The 21,728-nt window shown below is 38.1% G+C and overlaps 1 protein-coding gene and 1 pseudogene across 6 annotated transcripts in view; both read left to right on the top strand.

Moving 5' to 3' along the window:
- ZMYM4 (zinc finger MYM-type containing 4) overlaps positions 1-21,728 on the top strand; it is a 152,766-nt gene that overhangs the window by 66,887 nt on the left and 64,151 nt on the right. The gene's annotated exons all lie outside the window — the stretch shown is intronic.
- On the top strand, positions 14,409-19,222 carry LOC129534456 (large ribosomal subunit protein uL18-like; annotated as a pseudogene).

Genomic DNA, 21,728 nt, shown 5'->3' with positions numbered 1-21,728 from the left:
TGTTGTCTATAGATTTCTTGATGTTTCTAGTTTTTCTATTGCAAATTTATCCTTTATGATTATTCTTGCATATGTTTCTTGATAACATATAAGAAATTAATATGTATGCAATTCAGTATAAGATGTGTTTCTTATGGTAGGTCTGTAGGGCAGAGGTTGGCAAACTTTTTCTCTAAAGGGCCAGATAGTAAACATTTTAGACTTTGTAGGTCATACTGTCTCTGTTGCAGCAGTTCAGCTCTGCCTTTGTAGCATAAAAACAATACAGATAAGGCCGGGTGTGGAGGCTCACACCTGTAATCCCAGCACTTTGGGAGGCTGAGGCGGGTGGATCACCTGAGGTCAGGAGACCAGCCTGGCTAACATGGCGAAACCCCATCTCTACTAAAAATACAGAAATCAGCTGGGCGTGGTGGCAGGCACCTGCAATCCCAGCTACTTGGGAGGCTGAGACAGGAGAATCCTTTGAACCCAGGAGGTGGAGGTTGCAGTGAGCCAGGATTGCACAACTGCACTCCAGCCTGGGTGACAGAGCGAGACTCCATCTCAAAAATAAAATAAAATAAAAACAATATAGATAGTACATAAATGGATTATTGTGTTTCTGACAAAACTTTAGGGACTCTGAAATTTGAATTTAATGTAATTTTTCATGTGTCAGGGAATGTTCTTTTGATTGTTTTTTAAACTATTAAAACGTGAAAATCATTCTTAGCTCTTGGGCTATACAGAAACAGAAGGTAGGTCTCTTGGATTTGACATGCAGGCATAGTTTACCTACCCCTGCTGTAGGGTATATTTGAGGAGGTGATTGCTCAGGCCTAGGCGGGTGTACATTCTCAACTTTGCTAGAAACGCAAAACTTAGTTTCTTTTGTGCAGTTGATCCTTGAACAACATGGGCTTGAACTGTACGGGTCCACTTATGCATGGATTTTGGATTTTATTTAGTAAATACAGTTGGCCCTCTGTATCAGTGGATCCTGCAACCAAGCGTGGATAGAAAATGCAGTATGTGAGGGATGTGAAACCTGCTTATACAGAGGGCTGACTTTTTTTCATATCAGCAGTCTCATGCCAACTGTAGGCCTTGAATATGCTCGGGTTTTGGTATCTGTGGGGTAGGGGAATGTCCTGGAACCAAAGCCCCAGTAATACCAAGGAAAGACTAGTTTTATCCATTTACATTTCTGTTACTGGTTAATTAAAGTTGTGGTCACCTCACATCTGGCCAACACTTGGTTTATTAGACTTTTAATCTTTGTCAGTATGGAGGATATAACATGAACTTCATTTTGTCTTTAATTTGCATTTCCTTGTTAATGCTTAGTTGAACATTTTTTCACGTTTATTGGGTATTTTTAATTTTTTTTGTGAAATGCCTGTTACATTAAATCTATTACCCACTTGCTATTAGTTTTTTTCTTATTGAATTGTAGGCATTCTCTAAATGTTCTGAACAATAAACTTACCAGTTATAGATGGTGCGAATAAACTTCTCATTCATCTCTTATGTCTTCATAAAATCTTTGCGTATGCAGAAGTTAATTGATTTTAATGTAGTCGAACGATAATAAATTTATCAGTCTTTTCCTTTATGGTTTATATTTTAACCCCCATTTTATTTAGGAAAAATTTCCTGGGCTGAGATCAGGAAGAGCAATTACAGTTTGCCCTCTGTATCCATGGGTTCTGCATCTGCAGATTCAACCAATCATGGATCAAAAATATTTGGAAAAAAATATTGATGATTGCATTTGTTCTGAACATATAAAGCCTTCTTTTTCTTGTCATTATTCCCTAAACAATACAATATAACAACTATTTACATAGCATTAACATTATATTCTTTTTTTTTTTAAGATGGCGTTTCACTCTTGTCACCCAAGCTGGAGTGCAGTGGCGCGATCTTTGCTCACTGCTACCTCTGCCTTCTGGGTTCAAGCAGTTCTCCTGCCTCAGCCTCCTGAGTAGCTGGGAATATAGGCACCTGCCACCACACCCAGTTGATTTTTGTATTTTTAGTAGAGATGGGGTTTCACCACACTGGCCAGGATGGTCTCAAACTCCTGACCTCAGGTGATCTGCCTGCCTCGGCCTCCCAAAGTGCTGGGATTACAGGCATGAGCCCATAATATTAAGTTCTATAAGTAACCTAGAGATGAATTAAAGTGTATGGGAGGATGTGTATAGATTATGTGCAAATACTATTCCATTTTATATAAGAGACTTGAGCATCTGTGGGTTTTGAGCATGGTTGGGAGGGGTATCTTGGAACTAGTGCCCCATGGATATGGAGGGATGACTGTGTATTATTTCCTAAAATCTTTATTGATTTTGCCTTTCACATGTAGCTTTTGAATTACCCTACACTAATTTTTTATATGGTGTGGAGTAGGGAACTAATTTTATTTACTATTATAAGGCTAATAAATTACCTTACTCACCAGCATCTATCAAATACTACCTCCTTTCTCCAGTAAGCTGCAAAGTTACTCTATAACTACATCTGTAGGCATTTCCCCACATTCTCAGTTAATGTTTTCTTGGACTGTTTGTTTGTTTATTCCTGTGACAGTACCAAGGTGTTCTAATGAATGAGCTGTGTAATAATTCTTAATAATCTGATGGGACACGTCCCTGAAAATTTTTCTTCAGGAATGTTTTGCCTATTCTTGCCCCTGTTTACATTAGAAATATCTTGGGAAGTTTCTGACAGAACAAAATCAAATAACAAAAATTTTTTGGGAATTTTATTGAATTATCATGAATGTGTAGATCAACTGAGAGAGAAGTGGCATTGTGTCTTTCTATTCATGAACTTGGTATGTCTTTGTATTTGTTTAAGTCTTCAATGTCTTTGAATACAATTTTATAATTTACTCTGTAAAGTAGCAGTCTCCAACCTGTTTTGGCACCAGGGACCAGTTTTGTGGAAGACAGCTTTTCCATGGACCCAGGCATCAGGGAGAGAGGCAGGATGGTTTTGGGATGATTGAAGCACATTACATTTATTGTGTACTTTATTTCTGTTATTATTAGATTGTGATATATAATGAAAATAATTATACAGCACATTATAATGTAGAATCAGTGGGAACCCTGGTCTTGTTTTCCTGCAACTAGATGGTCCTATCTGGGAGTGATGGGAGATAAGTGATAGATCATCAGACATTAGATTCTCATAATGGGCAGGCAACCTAGATCCCTCACATGCATAGTTCACAATAGGGTTTGCGCTCCTATGAGAATTTAATGCTGCTCTCCTATGAGAATTTAATGCTGCTGCTGATCTGACAGGAGGCACAGCTCAGGCGGTAATTCAAGCGATGGGGAGTGGCTGTAAATAAAGATGAAGCTTTGCTTGCTTGTGGGATGCTGACCTCCTGCTGTGAGGCCCAGTTTCTAACAGGCCATGGACTGGTACTGGTCTGTGGCCTGGAGTTTGGGTACCCCTGCTATAAAGGATTATCATGCAAGCTCTTTATTTTATATTTTAGCATTTAAGTTTTATTTAATTGGATGTAGGGCAAGGTTGGGGTCCACTTTTATTCCTTAGATGAGTAGCCTGTTGTGCCACCATAATCTTTTTATCACTGAACTGAATTGGCACCACTGAGATATATTTAAAGTTCTATGTATATTGGGATCTATTTTTGGAATTTCTGTTACATTCTATTAATATATTTATTTTTATATTGATGCCATATTGATTTTTATTATTTGTATATTTATTTGAAGGAGTATTTTTAAATTACTGTGTATTTATTGGCTTTGTGGTATAGACATTTATCTGCTGGGTCAAGCCACTGTCTCAGTTTTTTTTTTTGTAATTTTTGCTTTCCATTAAGCCACTAAATTTTAACATGATTTTATATACTTTCCAAAAATATTTTGTTGGACTTCTAATTGAAAATGATACATGTACATATATTACTTTTGGGCAGAATCAATATTCTTATTATGTATTTGTTCTTACATACAATAAGAACAATAAGCCCAAATCTTAGCATACAGATCTTATTTTATGCCATTCACTAACATTTTATTTTCAAGTAATATTTATTGTGCTTTTTCTTGTATCAGTTGTTCTTTAGTACTTTGACAAATGTAAAAATTTTTATTTTTTATATTGAAAAACTTTTTTCATTTCTAGATTCTTATTGCAAGAATAGTCAGGGTGTTACTTAATTCCCTTATTAAATCTAGTAGGCTTTTAAAATAAATTTGAGTCTGTAGTTACGCATTCATAAAGCCATATCATCTAAAACTATTTTATTTCTTTTTCCCAGCTTCTTCACATTATATAATTTTAGTGTTTTGCTAAAATTTATAGGACTTCATTAAATATTAAAGTAGTAGTGACTTTTGACTAATTCTTGATTCTAAGTAAAGTAGTTAATTTGTAGTATTTTGTCATTGGGGGCTGATTGTAGTTGGTTTCTGTCAAATAGGCTTAGGCTTTATTACATTAAAAAATATATATTCCCATTCTACCTTGAGGAATGGCTGAATAATATTCGTATTTATATATTGCTAGATTCAGTTTGCTAATATTTTCCTGACAGAGTTTGTGTTAAGATTGGAGTTATAGCTTCATTAAATTTTTATACAATTAATCACTGAAATCATCTGGACCTAGATATTTCTTGGTGTGATGGTTTAAAATTCTGAATTCACTTTCTTTAATAGATACAGCATTCAAAGAATTTTATATTTCATCTTGTGTCTGTTTTTGGTAGTTTGTATTTTTCAAGGCATTTGTTCATTTCATTTTTGTTGTTGTTATTTTTAGACAGGGTCTCGCTCTGTTTCAGGAGTGCAGTGGCGCGACCTCAGCTCACTGCAGCCCCCACCTCTCATGCTTAAGTGAGCCTCCCACCTCACCCTCCCCCCGTAGCTGGGACCACAGGCATGTGCCACCATTCCTGGCAATTTTTTTTATTTGTATTTTTTGTAGAGAGAAGGTCTTTCTCTGTTGCCTAGGCTGGTCTCGAACTCCTGGGTTCAAGCAATCCTCCTGCCTTGGCCTCCCAAAGTTCTGGGATTACACTGCTCTTGGCCTCCATTTCATTTAAGTCGTCCCTGTCGTTTGAACTGTAAGCGTTTTGTGGGGGATGGAAAGTAGCATCTCAATGCATTTCCCTGGTAACCAATGGTGTTGAGCATTTTTCAGAGTACTTATTGGCCTTTCCTAAATGTTGTTTTGTGAAGTGTATGTTTGAATTTTTGTCCATCTTAAAATTTGTTTGTCTTCTTTTTATGAAGTTGTAAGGATCCTTTTTGTTGTTGTTGTTGTTGTTGTTGTTGAGACAGGGTCTCAGTCAGTTGCCCAGGATGGAGTGCAGTGGTGTGATCATGGCTCACTGCAACCTCAATTTTCTGGGCTCAGGTGATCCTCCCACCGCAGCCTCCTAAGTAGCTGGGACCATAGGCACATGCCACCACGCCCAGCTACTTTTTTTTTCTTTTTGTACTTTTTTGTAGAGATGGGGTTTCACCATGTTGCCCAGGCTGGTAGCGAACTCCAGGCCTCAAGCGACCTGCCCGCCTCAGCCTCCCAAATTACTGGGACTACAGGCATGAGAATCCTGAGCCTGGCCCAGGATTCTTTATGTATACTAGTTTGGATACAAGTCTCAGTAGATAGACTGATAGAAACAGATGGGGCTATCTCTGTGTCTGTCTCCATCAGTCTACATCTGTATTTCTCTCTCCATATCCATCCATCCATCCATCTATGCATTCATCTGTTCTTTGGATTGCCTTTTGTTGTATTGTTGGTGTCCTTTGAAAAGCACAAATTTTTAATATTGATGAAGCCCAATTTTATTATTATATTTTTATGGTCTATGCTGTGTTCTAAGAAATCTATCATAAGATCATGAAAATTTGTACTTGCTTTTTTTCTAGAAACCTTATAGTTTAGGCTTAGCTTTTATGCTTAAGTTGATGATCCATTTCAAGTTTCTGTATGTAGTGTAAAATAAATCTTTTTGTATATGGATGTCCAGTTGTATCAGTAACATTTATTGAAGATTTTTTTTTTTTGGATTGATTTACCTTGGCACTTTGTGGGAAGTCATTTGACCAATGTTTTTGAGTCTATTTTTGGACTTTTCTATTCCACAAATCCGTATGTTTATCCTTAGGCCAATATCACACTGTCTTGGTTAATTTAGCTTTATATTAAATCAGAAGTTTGGCTGGGCACAGTGGCTGACACCTGTAATCCCAGCACTTTGGGAGGCCAAGGTGGGCGGATTGCCTGAGGTCGGGAGTTCGAGACCAGCCTGGCCAACATGGTGAAACCCCATCTCTACTAAAAATACAAAAATTAGCCGGGCGTGGTGGCAGACACCTGAAATCCCAGCTATTTGGGAGGCTGAGACAGGAGAATAGCTTGAACCCAGGAGGCAGAGGTTGCAGTGAGTCGAGACCGGGCCATTGCACTCCAGCCTGGGCAACAAGAGCAAAACTCCGTTTCAAAAAAAATAAATAGGCCGAGCGTGGTGGCACATGCCTGTAATCCCAGCACTTTGGGAAGCCGAGGCGGGCAGATCACAAGGTCAGGAGATCAAGACCATCCTGGCTGATACAGTGAAACCCCGTCTCTACTAAAAATACAAAAAAATTAGCCGGGTGTGGTGGCACGTGCCTGTAGTCCCAACTACTTGGGAGACTGAGGCCGGAGAATCACTTGAACCCAGGAGGCGGAGGTTGCAGTGAATCGAGATTGCGCCACTGCACTCCAGCCTGGGTGACAGAGTGAGACTCTGTCTCAAAAATAAATATATAAATAAGTAAATAAATAAATAATCAGATGTTCTAAGTCATTATTTTTCAAAGTTGTTTTGCTACCGTAGATCTTCTGCATTTCCATATACATTTTAGAAGCAGATTGTCAGTTTCTACCAAAAAGCTTACTGGAGTTTCTGTTGGGGTTGTCTTGGGTCTGTAGATCAGTTTAGGGAGAATTGACATGTAAATAGTAATAAATCTTTCAGTTCATGAGCATGATGTGTCTTTTAGTTTATTTAGGTCTTCTTTAATTTTACTTAACAATGTTTTGTTTTCCAAGTGTAGATCTTGCACCTATTTTGTTATATCCATAGATATTTCAAATTAGGCAAATATAAATGAAGTTTTTAAAAAATTAAATATATTTTGTTGAGTTATAACTTCTAGATAATAAAATTTATTATATTTTAAAAGCATTTGAACTTGAACTTTTCACTTTGAAATAATTTCAGACTTTAAATATTAGTATAAGTCATCCAGTTCTGTTTTTTTTTTTTTTAAATTGTTTTGGCATGGCTAGGCGCGGTGGCTCACGCCTGTAATCCCAGCATTTTGGGAGGCCGAGGCGGGTGGATCACGAAGTCAGGAGTTCAAGACTAGCCTGGCCAGCATGGTGAAACCCCGTCTCTACTAAAAATACAAAAATTAGCTTTGCGCGGTGACAGACACGTGTAATCCCAGCTACTCGGGAGGCTGAGGCAGACAATTGCTTGCACCCGGGAGGCGGAGGTTGCAGTGAGCTGAGATCACACCACTGCACTCCAGCCTGGGCGACAGAGCAAGACTCTGTCTCAAAAAAAAAAAAGAAAAATTGTTTTGGCTTTTCATGTCTCTTGTAGTTACACATACATTTTAGAGTCAATGTGTAAATTTCTAGAATAATCCACAGAGACTTTGGAGTTACATTAAATCTCTAGATTAATTTGGGGGAAAATTAACACCTTAAGTATATATAGTCTTTTCATAAGCGTGGAATATTTCTTTTTTCCTTTTTTTTTTTGAGACATTCTTGCTCTGTTGCCCAGGCTGGAGTGCAGTGGCGCTATCTGGGCTCACTGCAACCTCTACCTCCTGGGTTCAAGCGATTCTCGTGCCTCAGCCTCCTGAGTAGCTGGAATTACAGGCGTGTGCCACCATGCCTGACTGATTTTTATATTTTTAGTAGAGATGGGGTTTCTCCATGTTGGCCAGGCTGATCTTGAACTCCTGGCCTCAAGTGATCCACCTGCCTTGACCTCCCTAAGTGCTGGGATTACAGGTGTAAGCCCTTGCGCCCAGCCGCTAGGATCTTTATTACAGTATTGAGCAGAAGTGGTGAGAGGAGAGATTTTTAACTGTTTTTTTCAACTTAGGGGGAAAGTATTCAGTCTTAAACTGTTAAGTAGGTCATGAGATGTTGATTTTTTTTTTTATAGATGCCCTCTCTCAGATCAAAGACCTTCTTTTCTCTTTTTAGTTTACTGAAAGATATTTTCATGCATGAGTATTAAATTTTGTCAGTTGCTTTTTCTCTACTTAGATGACCATGTTATTTTTTCCTTTAATGTGTTAATATGAAGATGAATTTTAAAATATTAAACTCACTTTGCATTTATGGGATAAATCTTACTTATGATATATTATTTGTTTTATATGTTTCTATATTCAATTTGCCAATATTTTAAGTATTTATGCTAATATTTTAAGCAGCTATGTTTGTGAAAGATACTGGCATGTATTTTTCATGTAATGTGTTTTCCTGGTTTTGGTCCCAGGGCAATATTGGCCATATAAAATTAGGAAATGTTCCTTTCTCATATTTGCTTAAAGAGTTCATATAAGATGGGTTATTATTTCCTAAGTGTTTTATTTACTCAATTCACTAGTGGAGACATCTGGGCCTGGGGCTATTCAGATTTTCTATTTCTTCCATGTCAGTTTTGGTAATTTTCACCTTTTGAGCCATTTCTCTATCTGCACAGTCAGAGTCTGCATCATCATGGAAATGTTCTTGTACACAGTTAAAGTATGGTAGCCACTGGCACCTGTGACTGTTGAGCACTTGAAATGTGATGGGTGCAGAACTGAAGTTTTAGTTTGACTAAATTTATTGCTTCTGGGCCTCTTGGCTAAGATCAAGTGTAATTTAATTAGAATTAAGTTTAAATAGTCACAAGTGTCACGTGGCTACTGTATTGCATATCACAAAGCTAAACTGTCATTTATTTTTGTAACGTTATTAATCATTCTTATGTATTGCCATCAAGTTAATAATATTTTAAACTGTATGGACCTCCAGTTGTTTATAATATTTTCTTAGTTTATTTTTAATTTCTATAAAATCTGTAGTCGCTTATTTCATTCCTGATATTGGTAATGTGTATCCTCCACCACTCCCGGTATTACTTTTTTTTTTTAAAGACAGGGTTTTACTCCTGTTGCCCAGGCTCTAGAGGGCAATGGTGCGATCTCGACTCACTGCCATCTCTGTCTCCCAGGCTCAAGCAATTCTCTGGCCTCAGCTTCCTGAGGATTACTGGTGCATGCCACTTCACCGGCTAATTTTTGTATGTTTTGTAGAGATGGGGTTTCACCATGCTGCCCAGGCTGGCCTTGAATTCCTGGGCTCAATCAGTCCGCCTGCCTTGGCCTCCCAAAGTGCTGGGATTACAACCATGAGCCACTGTACCCAGCCTCCCATATTACTTCTTAAAAAATATCTTTAAAAACTTTAATTGTAGTAAAATATACATAAAATGAAATTTACCATCTTCACCATTTTTAAGTGTACAGTTCAGTAGCATTAACTGTTTACATTGTTGTGAAATGAGTCTGTAGAATGCTTTTCATTTTGCGAAACTGAAACTGTACACCCAATTTCCCAACTCGAAATTTCTCTCTTCTTTCAGCCTGTGGCAATCACCCTTCTACTTTGTCTTTATGAATTCAGTTATTCTGTGTGTTATGTAAGTGGAATCATGCAGTGTTTATCTTTATTTGGACTGATTTTACTTAGCATAATGTCTGCAAAGTTCATCCATTTTGTAGTATGTGTCAGAATTCCTTTCTTTTTAAGGCTGAATACTATTCCATTGTATGTATATACCACATTTTATCTGTTTATCTATAGTTGGACACTTGGGTTTCTTCTACCTTTTAGCTATTGTGGATGAGGCTGCTATGCAGGAGGGTTATTTTGGAACCAGTACTGCACCATGGTGGCTGGAAGTGGAATGTTTTATGATCAACATTTTAACTAGTGCCTAACTTACAATTTCTGTATGATTTTGAACTTAACTCAGAAATAGTTCTATAGAGGTGAGACGTTGTGGCTCACACCTGTAATCCCAGCACTTTGGGAGGCTGAGGCGGGTAGATCACCTGAGGTCAGGAGTTCGAGACCAGCTTGGCCAATATAGCGAAACCCTGCTGGTACTACAAACACAAAAATTAGCTGGGAGTGATGGCGTACTCCTGTAATCCCAGCTACTGAGGGAGCTGAGGCAGGAGAATCACTTGAACCTAGGAGGCGGAGGTTGTAGTGAGCCAAGATCATGCCACTGTACTCCAGCCTGGGTCACAAAGCGAGACTCCATCTCAAAAAAAAAAAAAAAAGAAAAAAAAAAGAGAAAGAAATAGTTCTATAGATAATTTCCCTAAGTAGCTTTCTAAGCCTATTTAACTCAATATTATTTCTCTACCATAATGCCAGTTGTACTGTGTGAACTACACATAGCAACATTTCTATAGATGTAGTGTTAGCAAACCTTTTTCCTAAAGGGCCAAATAGTAAATATTTAAGCTTTCTTGGCTGTGGTCAACAAATACGACTTTTTGCATTCTCCTTATTCTTCTTTTTACAACCTTTTAAAAATGTAAAATCATTCTTAGCTTAGAGCCATCCAGAAATAGGCCCTGGATAAAATTGTTTAAGTAGGACTTCTTCTATATATATGTATTTATTTTGAGATGGAGTTTTGGCTCTTGTCACCCAGGCTGGAGTGCAATGGCACTGTCTTGGCTCACTGCAACCTCTGCCTCCTGGGTTCAAGCAGTTCTCCTGCCTCAGCCTCCCGAGTAGCTGGGATTACAGGCGCACGCCACCACACCTGGCTAATTACTTGTATTTTTAGTAGAGACAGGGTTTCACCATGTTGGCCAAGCTGGTCTCAAACTCCTGACCTCAGGTGATCCACCGGCCTCAGCCTCCCAAAGTGCTGGGATTACAGGTGTGAGCCACCACACCCAGCCTTCTATTTTTATTTTCAAAAAAAATCTCCATTGACCATTTTTGCAGATAGTATGAGCTCTAGTAGAAGTGGTTTATTCTGTTAATGAACTTATGAGAGTAAAAAAATTAAGTTGTTATAAATTTACTGATGCCATTGAGGGAAAAAAAGTACAAGTTACTCTGTCTCTACAGTTATAAAGTCCTTAATAAAGGATTATTTTAACATTGCTTTCTTTTTTTTTTCCTGGATTATAAGGGGTAGCGTTAAAAATTAGGTTTAGGGCTTGAACAGATTCTTGTTTATCTGAATAGAAAGGGATATCAGCTAAATCTGCTGTGACAAGTGAAGAGAGAAGATGAAAATACAGATTTTTGTTTTATAAGTAACAGAACTATGTTACAGAAATTTTGGAATTAGAAGGAATAATAGTAGGAATGCTTATGGGCCTAAAGATTGGGGTATAGTTGGGTCATTGGTACCGTCTCCCCATATCTCTGTGGTATTGTGCTTCTGCAATTATTGGCAAAAATGACTTTTGTATTTATTATTTTGTTTATTATGTTATTCTGCTTACAAAAGTAATATGCTCTTTGAAATACTGACATGTAATAAGATATGAAAATTTTACTCAGTAAGATGATAGTTTATTACAGTGATGTGCTTCAGTTTTAATAGACTTTTGACAGTTTTTAGGTAATTGCTGAATGTTTTATCAGTTTATATAGATACCTCTAATCTTCTTGATCATTGTTGCCAGAACACTAGAAATAACAGGGATCATTCTAAAAAGTAAAGTCTGTTGTACTTGTTCTCATATTGAAAAACAATGATTTGTTTTATAAAATGGTTTATACTGTACTTCAAAGTCATAATTTTTAAAGCCTTAGTGCGTAAGTTGACTATTAAAATTGGTAAAAATCAAACTCATTTCTATCAGAAATGTATCAAGTGTAAATATTTATCACCTTTTGGTAAGCTATAAAATCAGGTTGATCTAAATATTCCACTGGTTTCAAACTTTAAAAAAAATTTTGAAACACTGTTAGAAATATATTTTACATTGAGACATATACATGTGTATTTCTGTGTGTACACAAACATTTCTTGTAGCATTACTTATTGTCATTCTATATGATACACTTCGCTTTCTGTTCTAGCCCATTAAAAAAATACTGGTTCCTTAATGTGCCCATCCCTGCAACTTGAAAGAAGACTAAATTATTACATTGTAGTTATTATCTCGTTCTCATGCAGAGTTTTCTTTTGGCTATTGCCATATTAATAACTATGATTCTTTTTCAGTTTAGGATCATACATAAGAATTAACCATTTTTCTATTGTAAATGTGCTCTGATAAGAATCACGGTCTGTCACTAAAGGAGAAAACTAGAGTGGCTGTTGAGGAGCATCTAGTAGTTTCAGACACAGCCACACAATTCAGCATGCTTACCAAGATTTATTGTATTTGTTCCCAAACTTTATTAATACTTGCCATTGTAGTTATATAAGTTAACGTACATTTTTTTACACTAGTGAAATGTTACTTTGAAAAGTAAACTGTTGTTTCTGTGAAAATTTGAATGCTTTAGAAAAACTAAGCAAGTAAGTAAAAACATGGATGTGCAAGTGTCTTTACTTTCTCCCTCCATTTTAAAGAAACTCAGATTGCAATCATGAAGATGGCCTATATGGTTGTGATTTATTTATTTTTATTTCATTTTTTTTGAGATGGAGTCTCCCTCTGTCACCCGGGCTGGAGTTCAGTGGTGTGATCTTAGCTCACTGCAACCTCCGCCTCCTGGGTTCAAGCGATTCTCGTGCCTCAGCTTCCTGAGTGGCTGGGATTACAGGCATGCACCTGGCAAATTTTTGTATTTTTAATAGAGACGGGGTTTTGCCCTGTTGGCCAGGCTCATCTCGAACTCCTGACCTCAAGTGATCTGCCTGCTTCAGCCTCCCTAAATGCTGGGATTACAGGCATGAGCTATGGTGTCCGGCCTGTGGTTTAGTTAAGAAAGACATATTAGTATAGCCATTATCAAAATCTTGGCTGATATTAAATGATTGGTAAATGTGCTTTTGTATGTCTCAAGTAAAAATAAATGTTTAAGGCAATTGTGTTTCATTTTTAATGATTTTTGGCTTTGTTGAATTACATTGTGATCTTATAAAGGGGTTTTTATTATTTAGGAAAGTATATTTTATTGAATAGCAGTAATAGTCAGATCATCTCTTAGAAATGTTTATGTGACAGCGGCCGAGCGCGGTGGCTCATGCCTGTAATCCTAGCACTTTGGGAGGCTGAGGCAGGTGGGTCACTTAAGGTCAGGAGTTCGAAACCAGCCTGGCCAACATGGTGAAACCTCGTCTCTACTAAAAATACAAAAAAACTAGCCAGGCGTGGTGGTGGGCACCTGTAATCCCAGCTGCTTGGGAGGCTGAGGCAGGAGAATTGCTTGAACCCGGGCAGTGGAAGTTGCAGTGAGCTGAGATCATACCACTGCACTCCAGCCTGGGAGACAGAGCAAGACTCTGTCTTTAAAAAAAAAAAAAAAAAAAAGTTTCTGTGACAAAACAAAGTGCTAACTTAAGCTTTTATTTAAAACAAATCACAATCACCTTGTTTTTCATTTTTTAATTTATATAATTTAATTTTTGTTTGTTTTTCATTTTATATATATATATATATTTTAAAGACAGAGTCTCTCTCTGTCACCCAGGCTGGGTTCAGTGGCGCAGTCATAACTCACTGCAGCCTTCAACTCCTAGGCTCAAGTGATCCTCCTGCCTCAGCCTCTTGAGTAGCTGGGACTACAGGTGTGTGCCACCATGCCTGGCTTGTTTTTTAATTTTATTTGTAGAGACGAGGTCTTGCTGTGTTGCCCAAGCTGATCTGAAACTCCTGGGCTCAAGTGATCTTCCTGACTCCATCTTGAAAAAAAAAAAAAAAAAAGTAGCAATCTCAGGGAATTGTTAGAGAACCATGATTTCTAAAGTTGAAATTACTTTTTTTTTTTTTTGAGACGGAGTCTTGCTCTGTTGCCCAGGCTGGAGTGCAATGGCACAATCTCGGCTCACTGCAACCTCTACCTCCCAGGTTCAAGTGATTCTCCTACCTCAGCCTCCCTAGTAGCTGGGATTAAAGGCATGTCCCACCACGCCCAGCTAATTTTTCTGTTTTTAGTAAGTGGGGTTTTGCCATGTTGGCTAGGCTGGTCTCGAACTCCTGACCTCAGGTAATCCGCCCACCCCACCCTCCCAAGATGCTGGGATTACAGGCGTGAGCCACCACACCTGGCCGAAATTACTATTAATACTAGTTTATTTCTGAAAATTATGCTTTGATTAAAAACAAAAATGTGCCCTTCCCACTCTCAGCACTGCTGGGCCTGCAGGTCTCTGTCCAGCTGCAGACAAAGATCTCTCTTCTGCAGGATGGGGTTTGTTAAAGTTGTTAAGAATAAGGCCTGCTTTAAGAGATACCAAGTGAAATTTAGAAGATGACGAGAGGGTAAAACTGATTACTATGCTTGGAAACGCTTGGTGATACAGGATAAAAATAAATACAAAACACACAAATACAGGATGATAATTCGTGTAACAAACAGAGATATCATTTGTCAGATTGCTTGTGCCCTTATAGAGGGGGATATGATAGTCTGCGCAGCATATGCATATGAACTGCCAAAATATGGTTTGAAGGTTGGCCTGACAAATTATGCTGCAGCACATTGTACTGGCCTGCTGCTGGCCCGCAGCCTTCTCAATAGGTTTGTCATGGACAAGATCTGTGAATGCCAAGTGGAGGTGACTGATGGTGAATACAATGTGGAAAGCAATCATGGTCAGTCACGTGCCTTTACCTGCTATTTGGATGCAGACCTTGCCAGAACTACCACTGGCAATAAAGTTTTGGGTACCCTGAAGGGCGCTGTGGATGGAGGCTTGTCTGTCCCTCACAGTACCAAACGATTCACTGGTTATGATTCTGAAAGCAAGGAATTTAATGCAGAAGTACACCGGAAGCACATCATGGGCCAGGAAGTTGCAGATTACATGCACTACTTAATGAAAGAAGATGAAGATGCTTACAAGAAACAGTTCTCTCAATACATAAAGAACAGCGTAACTCCAGACATGATGGAGGAGATGTATAAGAAAGCTCATGCTGCTATACGAGAGAATCCAGTCTATGAAAAGAAGCCCAAGAAACAAAAAAGAAGAGGTGGAACCATCCCAAAATATCCCTTGCTCAGAAGAAAGATCGGGTAACTCAAAAGAAGGCAAACTCCCTCAGAGCTCAGGAGCAGGCTGCTGAGAGCTAAACCAAACAATTTTCTATGAGGATTTTTCAGATAAAGACAATAAACTGATGGATAGCAACAACAACAACAGAAAACAAAAACCAAAAAAAAAAAAACAAAAATATGCAGGAGGAATATATTAGAATATTTCACAATATTTATTTATATGATAGTTGAATTCCTTAGTTGGTGGTTATACCTTGAAATGATTCTTGGATATAGCATAGAATTATCAGTATACTGCTAAAGCAATGACTAAGAGGGACAAAGAATGGCGGTTGACTTTACCTCGAAGTATGAAATTTGCTTTCATTATAAAACAAATATTGTTCTTAAATTACTTAAAATAACTTTATTCTCCTTGTGCAAAATCTAAGTCTATTTGCATTTTACTGATCACAGTCTCTATTACACAAAGATTTTCCTCCTGAACTCACTGCTCTTTATTAGAGCTTTCTTGTAAGCATACTACAAAGCTGTAATATTCTCAATCTTAAAAAAAATTCTTATAAAAAACCACAAGTAAATAGGCTGGGTACAGTGACTTGCACCTATAATTCCAGCATTTTGGGAGGCTGAGGTGGGAGGATCGTTTGAGTCCAGGAGTTCAAGACCAGACTGGGCAACAGAGCAAGACCTTGTCTCTACTAATAATTTAAAAATTAGCACACACACACACACACACACACACACACACACAGGGCAACAGAGCAAGACCTTGTCTCTACTAATAATTTAAAAATTAGCACACACACACACACACACACACACACACACACACAGCCAAAGTCCAAAAAACAAAAACCTCTATTAAGGGCCTCTGAATAGTTATCTCTGTTCCTTCAGTTCCTCTGAACAATTATTTTATACTAGGATTCTCAAGTTATCTCCTCTCAATCGCTATTGGGATCACTCCACTCTGACTTGTACACTCATTTTCCCACTGATGTAGCTGTTGTCAAGTTAGAAGTTAAGTTCTCAGTCTTCATTTTATCAGTCATCTCAGCAGCATTCATTATGGTTAAGTCACTCCCTCCTATTTTCTTCATTAGCTTCTATGACACCAGTCTCCTCATTTTTCTCCTACTCTATTAGCTGTTCCTTCTTAGTGTCTTTTTCTGACTCCTTCATTTTGACCAGATTTCTAAATACTGAAGTATGTCAGGACTCTCAGCTGTCTTCCATCTGTAGTAAATAAACTCACTAGGTGATCTTATCTAGTTTCATGAATTTTAAGTACCATCTCTTCATTGATGAGTCCCAAATTTATGTCTCATTTCTTGGCCAGTCTTCTCTTAACTACAGGCTAATATATCCAACTGTCTTCTTGATATTTCCATTTGAAGATTTAAGAAGGATTTCAAAATCTACCATCCCAAAACCAAATTATTCATTCTCCCTCTTTCAGTGTGGTCCTCCCTTAGTGTTCCTATCTCAAGAAATGACACCCTGTTGTGTTATTCTTGACTCCTTTCATACCCAGCATCTCATATACGTATCAGGTAATGCCTCTACCTTCAAAATATATCCACATCTGACTACTGTTCTTCACATCCACCATTATTATTACCTTGGGTTTAACTACCAGTTTTTCTTTGGGTTATTGTAGCTTCCTAAGTGGTCCTAAGTGGTCTTCCTGCTTCCATTCTTCTTCTGCTCCCTATAACATTGAACACTTCATAGTACACAGAAGCTATATGTAGAATGTATGATCCTTGTAAAACATAAATTATGTTAATTTGTCTGTAGAGTCTTCTAACGACTTCCTTTTACACTTGCATACATTGCAGTTTTTTCCTATTGCTTGCAATTTCCTAATAGATCCATTCTGTTTATTTCTCTTTTCTCATTTTTTAATCACTCTTCCTCTCATACATGCAATTCCAGCCATACCATCCTTGCTTTTCCTCACATACGCCAAGCATACTCACAGTGTCTAAAAGCCAGAAATCTTCCATGAGAAATTTGTGCTTTCAGGTGTTTCAGCTGCTGAGATCGTAGTGTTCTGTTTTGTTCTCTTGATATAAGCTCTGAGAAACAGAAACTGTTTCTTTTATTTGCTTATATGGATCACAAGGATGAGAAGAATTCTGATTCAGTTAAGTAATGTAACTAGTACTTACATTTTAATTGCATAAGATTTTATGCAGCCTACAGATTTATTGTGTAAGTACCAAAATTGCTAATTCACATCAGTTGCTTTGTTAGAAATTGACATCTCTGAGGCCAGGTGCAGTGGCTCATGCAATCCCAGAACTTTGGGAGGCCAAGACAGGAAGAGTGCTTGAGCCCAGGAGTTTGAGACCAGCCTGGGCGATGTGGTGAAACTCCCATCTCCACAAAAAATTTAAAAAAAATTAGCTGGATGTGGTGACATACATCTGTGGTCTCAGCTAATTGGGAGGCTGAGATGGGAGGATCACCTGAGCCCAGGAGGCTGAGACTGCAATGGGCCGTGGTCATGCCACTGCACTCCAGCCTGGGTGACAGCAAGATTCTATCTCAAAAAAAAGAAAGAAAGAAAAAAAAGAAATTGACATCTCAGAGAAAACTGTAAATCTCCAGTGCATTTCAAAGATTTAAAAATTTCACTTAACAGATCTTGGGAATTCATAAAGCTGCCTCATTCTCTTTAACAGCTATATAATATTCCATTAGAGGTATGTACTATAATTAAGTTAGACTCACTGATGAACACATATGCTGTTTTCAGACTTTTTCTGCTATAAATGTTCTTTTTCATCACTCTCTTGTGAGATTATATCTGCAGGATGAATTTGTAAAAGTTGAATTGTTGGGCTGGGCGTGGTGTCAAACGCCTGTAATCCCAGCACTTTGGGAGGCCAAGGCGGGTGGATCACCTGAGGTCAGGAGTTTTGAGACCAGCCTGGCCAACATGGTGAAACCTTGTCTCTACTAAAAATACAAAAATTAGCTGGGTGTGGTGGCAGGTGCCTGTAATCCCAGCTACTCAGGAGGCTGAGGCAGGAGAATCGCTTGAACCTGGGAGGCAGAGGTTGCAGTAAGCCAGGATGGCACCACCACATTCCAGCCTGGGCGACAGAGTGAAACTTTGTCTTTAAAAAAAAAAAAAAAAAAAGTTGAATTGTTGGGTCAAGAGTTCTGTGTATTCAAAGTATCAAAAACATTGCCTAATTGCTCTTTATTAGTTTTGTACCAGTTTGCATTCCTACCAGCAGTATTTGACTGCAGGGGTTGGCAAACGTTTTTCTGTTAAGGGCCAGATGGTAAATATTTTGGACTTTGCAGCCTACATATGGTCTCTTTCAAAAACTTTTCTTTGTATATATTTTAGTCTTGGGCCATAGTTTCCCAATTTTGGCCTATAATATAGCTGCAAGACTTTATTTTTTATTTTTATTTATTTTTTATTTTTGAGACAGAGTCTAACTGTCGCTCAGGCTGGAGTGCAGTGGCGCAATCTCGGCTCACTGCAAGCTCCACCTTCCAGGTTCACACCATTCTCCTGCGTCAGCCTCCCGAGTAGCTGGGACTACAGGTGTCCGTCACCATGCCTGGCTTCTTTTTTTTTTTAAAGTAGAGACAGGGTTTCACCGTGTTAGCCAGGATGGTCTCAATCTCCTGACCTCGTGATCCGCCCACCTTGGCCTCCCAAAGTGCTGGGATTACAGGCGTGAGCCACCACACCCAGCCATCTGCAAGACTTTTATCAAAACTTTTTGTCATTACCAACCTGCTGTGTGAACATGATATCTCGTTTTATTAGTTTGCATTTCTCTTGTTGAACCTTAGTATTTTGCTCTCTCTGAAATATTTGTTTGAGCCCTTTGCTTTTATATATGTATTTGGTTATTTGTCTGTATCTTTACTGAACTATAGGTCCTATCTTTATCTTTTAAGGAAATTACCCTTTGTGATATGAAATAAAACCTTTTAAATCAGTTTATCTTTTTATCTTTTTGATTTGGTTTGTGTTTTCTCATCTCTAGCCATTTTTAAAGTCACATTTGATCTTTTATATTTTTATTTATAACTTGATCTTTTATTCTGGATTTTTTGGGTCATTATTAGAAAGGCTTGTCTCTGCGACTCAAAAATAATTCTTCCATAGTTTCTTTAATATTACTAAAATAATTCTTCCATAGTTTATTTAATATTACTGTTTTATTTCTTTATGCCTAAAACTTAGATACATCTGTAGAATTTTTTGATGTGAGTTAGGGATCTCATTTTTCCATATGACTACCCTTTTCTTCAAATACTATATCCTGAATTTAAATGTAATGATAAGGGGCTGGGTGCAGTGGCTCATGCCTGTAATCCCAGCAGTTTGGCAGGCTGAGGTGGGCGGATTGCTTGAGCTCAGGAGTTCAAGACCAAACTGGGTCTCTACAAAAAATACAAAGATTAGCCGGATGTGGCGGCGTGCACCTGTAATATCAGCCACTTGAGAGGCTGAGGTAGGAGGATTGCTTGAGTCCTGGAGGCGGAGGTTGTAATAAGCTGAGATCATGCCACTGCACGCCAGCCTGGGTGACAGAGCCAGATCCTGTCTCAAAAAATGAACCAACTAACTAAATAAATAAGTAAATGTAGTGATATGGAAAGTTGCTTACAATATTACTTCTTAGTATTGACTTCTCATGCACTATAGAACTCATTGTTCTGACTACATAAAATGCCTAATTTTTCATTTATGAAAAATTACAGAGCACATGCTATGTGGTCAGCTACTAATGATGAAACGTTGAGATGGCTCACCTGTAAGTTCTTCAGCATACATCTCCTAAGATTTTAGCATCTGTTTTACTATCTGTTGTCTCAATTGATTATTTTAGAAAGTATAGACAATTTTTCCAATTATATTATTGCCTCTACGTTTATTAGCAAACGTTCTTATGATAGAAACAAGCTTTTCTCTCCTTCCCATTGACATTATGGACTCAAATCATTATTTACCCTCATACTGTTTCTAATTTTCTGTTTATTTTTTCTAGCTCTGTGAGGAGGAAGAGTCATAGCTATCTCTCATCATTTTATCCCTAGAACCTAGCGCAATACCTACCACAGAGTGGTTTCCTAATAAATACGTACTGAATGAATGAATACTTCAAGCAGTGGGGAGCTATTGAAGAATCTCAAGGGAGGATGTAATGTGAAATGATTTATATTTTGGAAAGGTAATTCTGGTGTCATTATAGAAGAGAGCAACTTGAGCAAAGCTCAGAAAAAAAAAAAAAGAAAGAAACAGGGGGTTGCCCTGTCACATCACCCAGGCTGGAGTGCAGTGGCACAATTATAGCTTGCTGCAGCCTCAAACTCTTGGGTTCAAGTGATCCTCCTTCCTCAGCCTCCTGAGTAGCTAGGACTGCATGTGTGTACCACTACACCTGGCTGATTAAAACAAAATTTTTTTTGGTAGAGATGGGCTTTTGCTATGTTGCCCAGGCTGGTCTTGAACTCCTGGCCTCAAACAATCCTCTGGCCTCAGCCTCCCAAAGTGCTAAGATTATAGGTGTGAGCCACTGTGCCTGGCCCAGGAAAGCTTTCCTTTGGGTTCTGTATCAGTTGGGACCTGATTACAGATAATCCAACTCAAATCAACTTAACAAAAGGAATTTATTGGATTCCATAATCCAGAGAAGGGTTGAAGAACCAGCCACATGAAGGATGTAACTGGGCTTCAGGAACAAATAAGAGCAAGGATGCCAGTGCCACTAATATTTTTAGTCTTCGCCTCACTCTATTTTTATCAGTTCCAGTTTGTTTGCTGATGTATCAATTAAATGTGGTTTGGGCATAGAGTTTATAAGGGTATGGTTGCTTCCTGAGTATCCATGTGGACTGAATTAGTATACCTTTGAAGGTATTGTAGAATCCAGGAGGAGACGTGGAGTATTAGAACTAGGTGCTAAGTGGAAAAGATGGATTTGAGAGAGATAAGTAATAAAGTTGACAGAATTTGTCCAGGGGAAAATCTTGAGCAACTGCTGGTTTGGTGAATCTGTTAACCATCTGAGGGAAATATAAGAAGCATATGCTTGGAATGGGAGGGAACATGATGAGTTTTGATTTTAGAGATGCTAAGTTGGAGAACATGTAGGAGCTAGTTGAATATAGACATCCGAAATCTTATAAGAAAGGTCTAAGCTTAAGTGCTTAGGAAGTCAGTAGCAAAGGTAAGTGTTATGGAGGTGAACAAAATAGCTCAGTCTGAGTGTAAAAGTAAAAAGAACGGGAATCTTGCAGAAAAACTAACATTTAAGCCATGTGAACAGAAGAAGAGGAGTATAAAATAAATTATAAGGCAATTAAGGAAAGTAAGAAATAAGAGTACCAAAGAATCCAAAGGAATTTTATCCATGAGGGATATGCCATTTAGGAATTGAAAAAAGTCAATTTGCTTTGACCATTAGGAGATCATTGATGAT

The sequence above is a fragment of the Gorilla gorilla genome, chromosome 1, assembly GCF_029281585.2.
Source record: "Gorilla gorilla gorilla isolate KB3781 chromosome 1, NHGRI_mGorGor1-v2.1_pri, whole genome shotgun sequence".
Taxonomy (NCBI): domain Eukaryota; kingdom Metazoa; phylum Chordata; class Mammalia; order Primates; family Hominidae; genus Gorilla; species Gorilla gorilla.
This window is presented reverse-complemented; position numbering and strand designations above follow the sequence as displayed.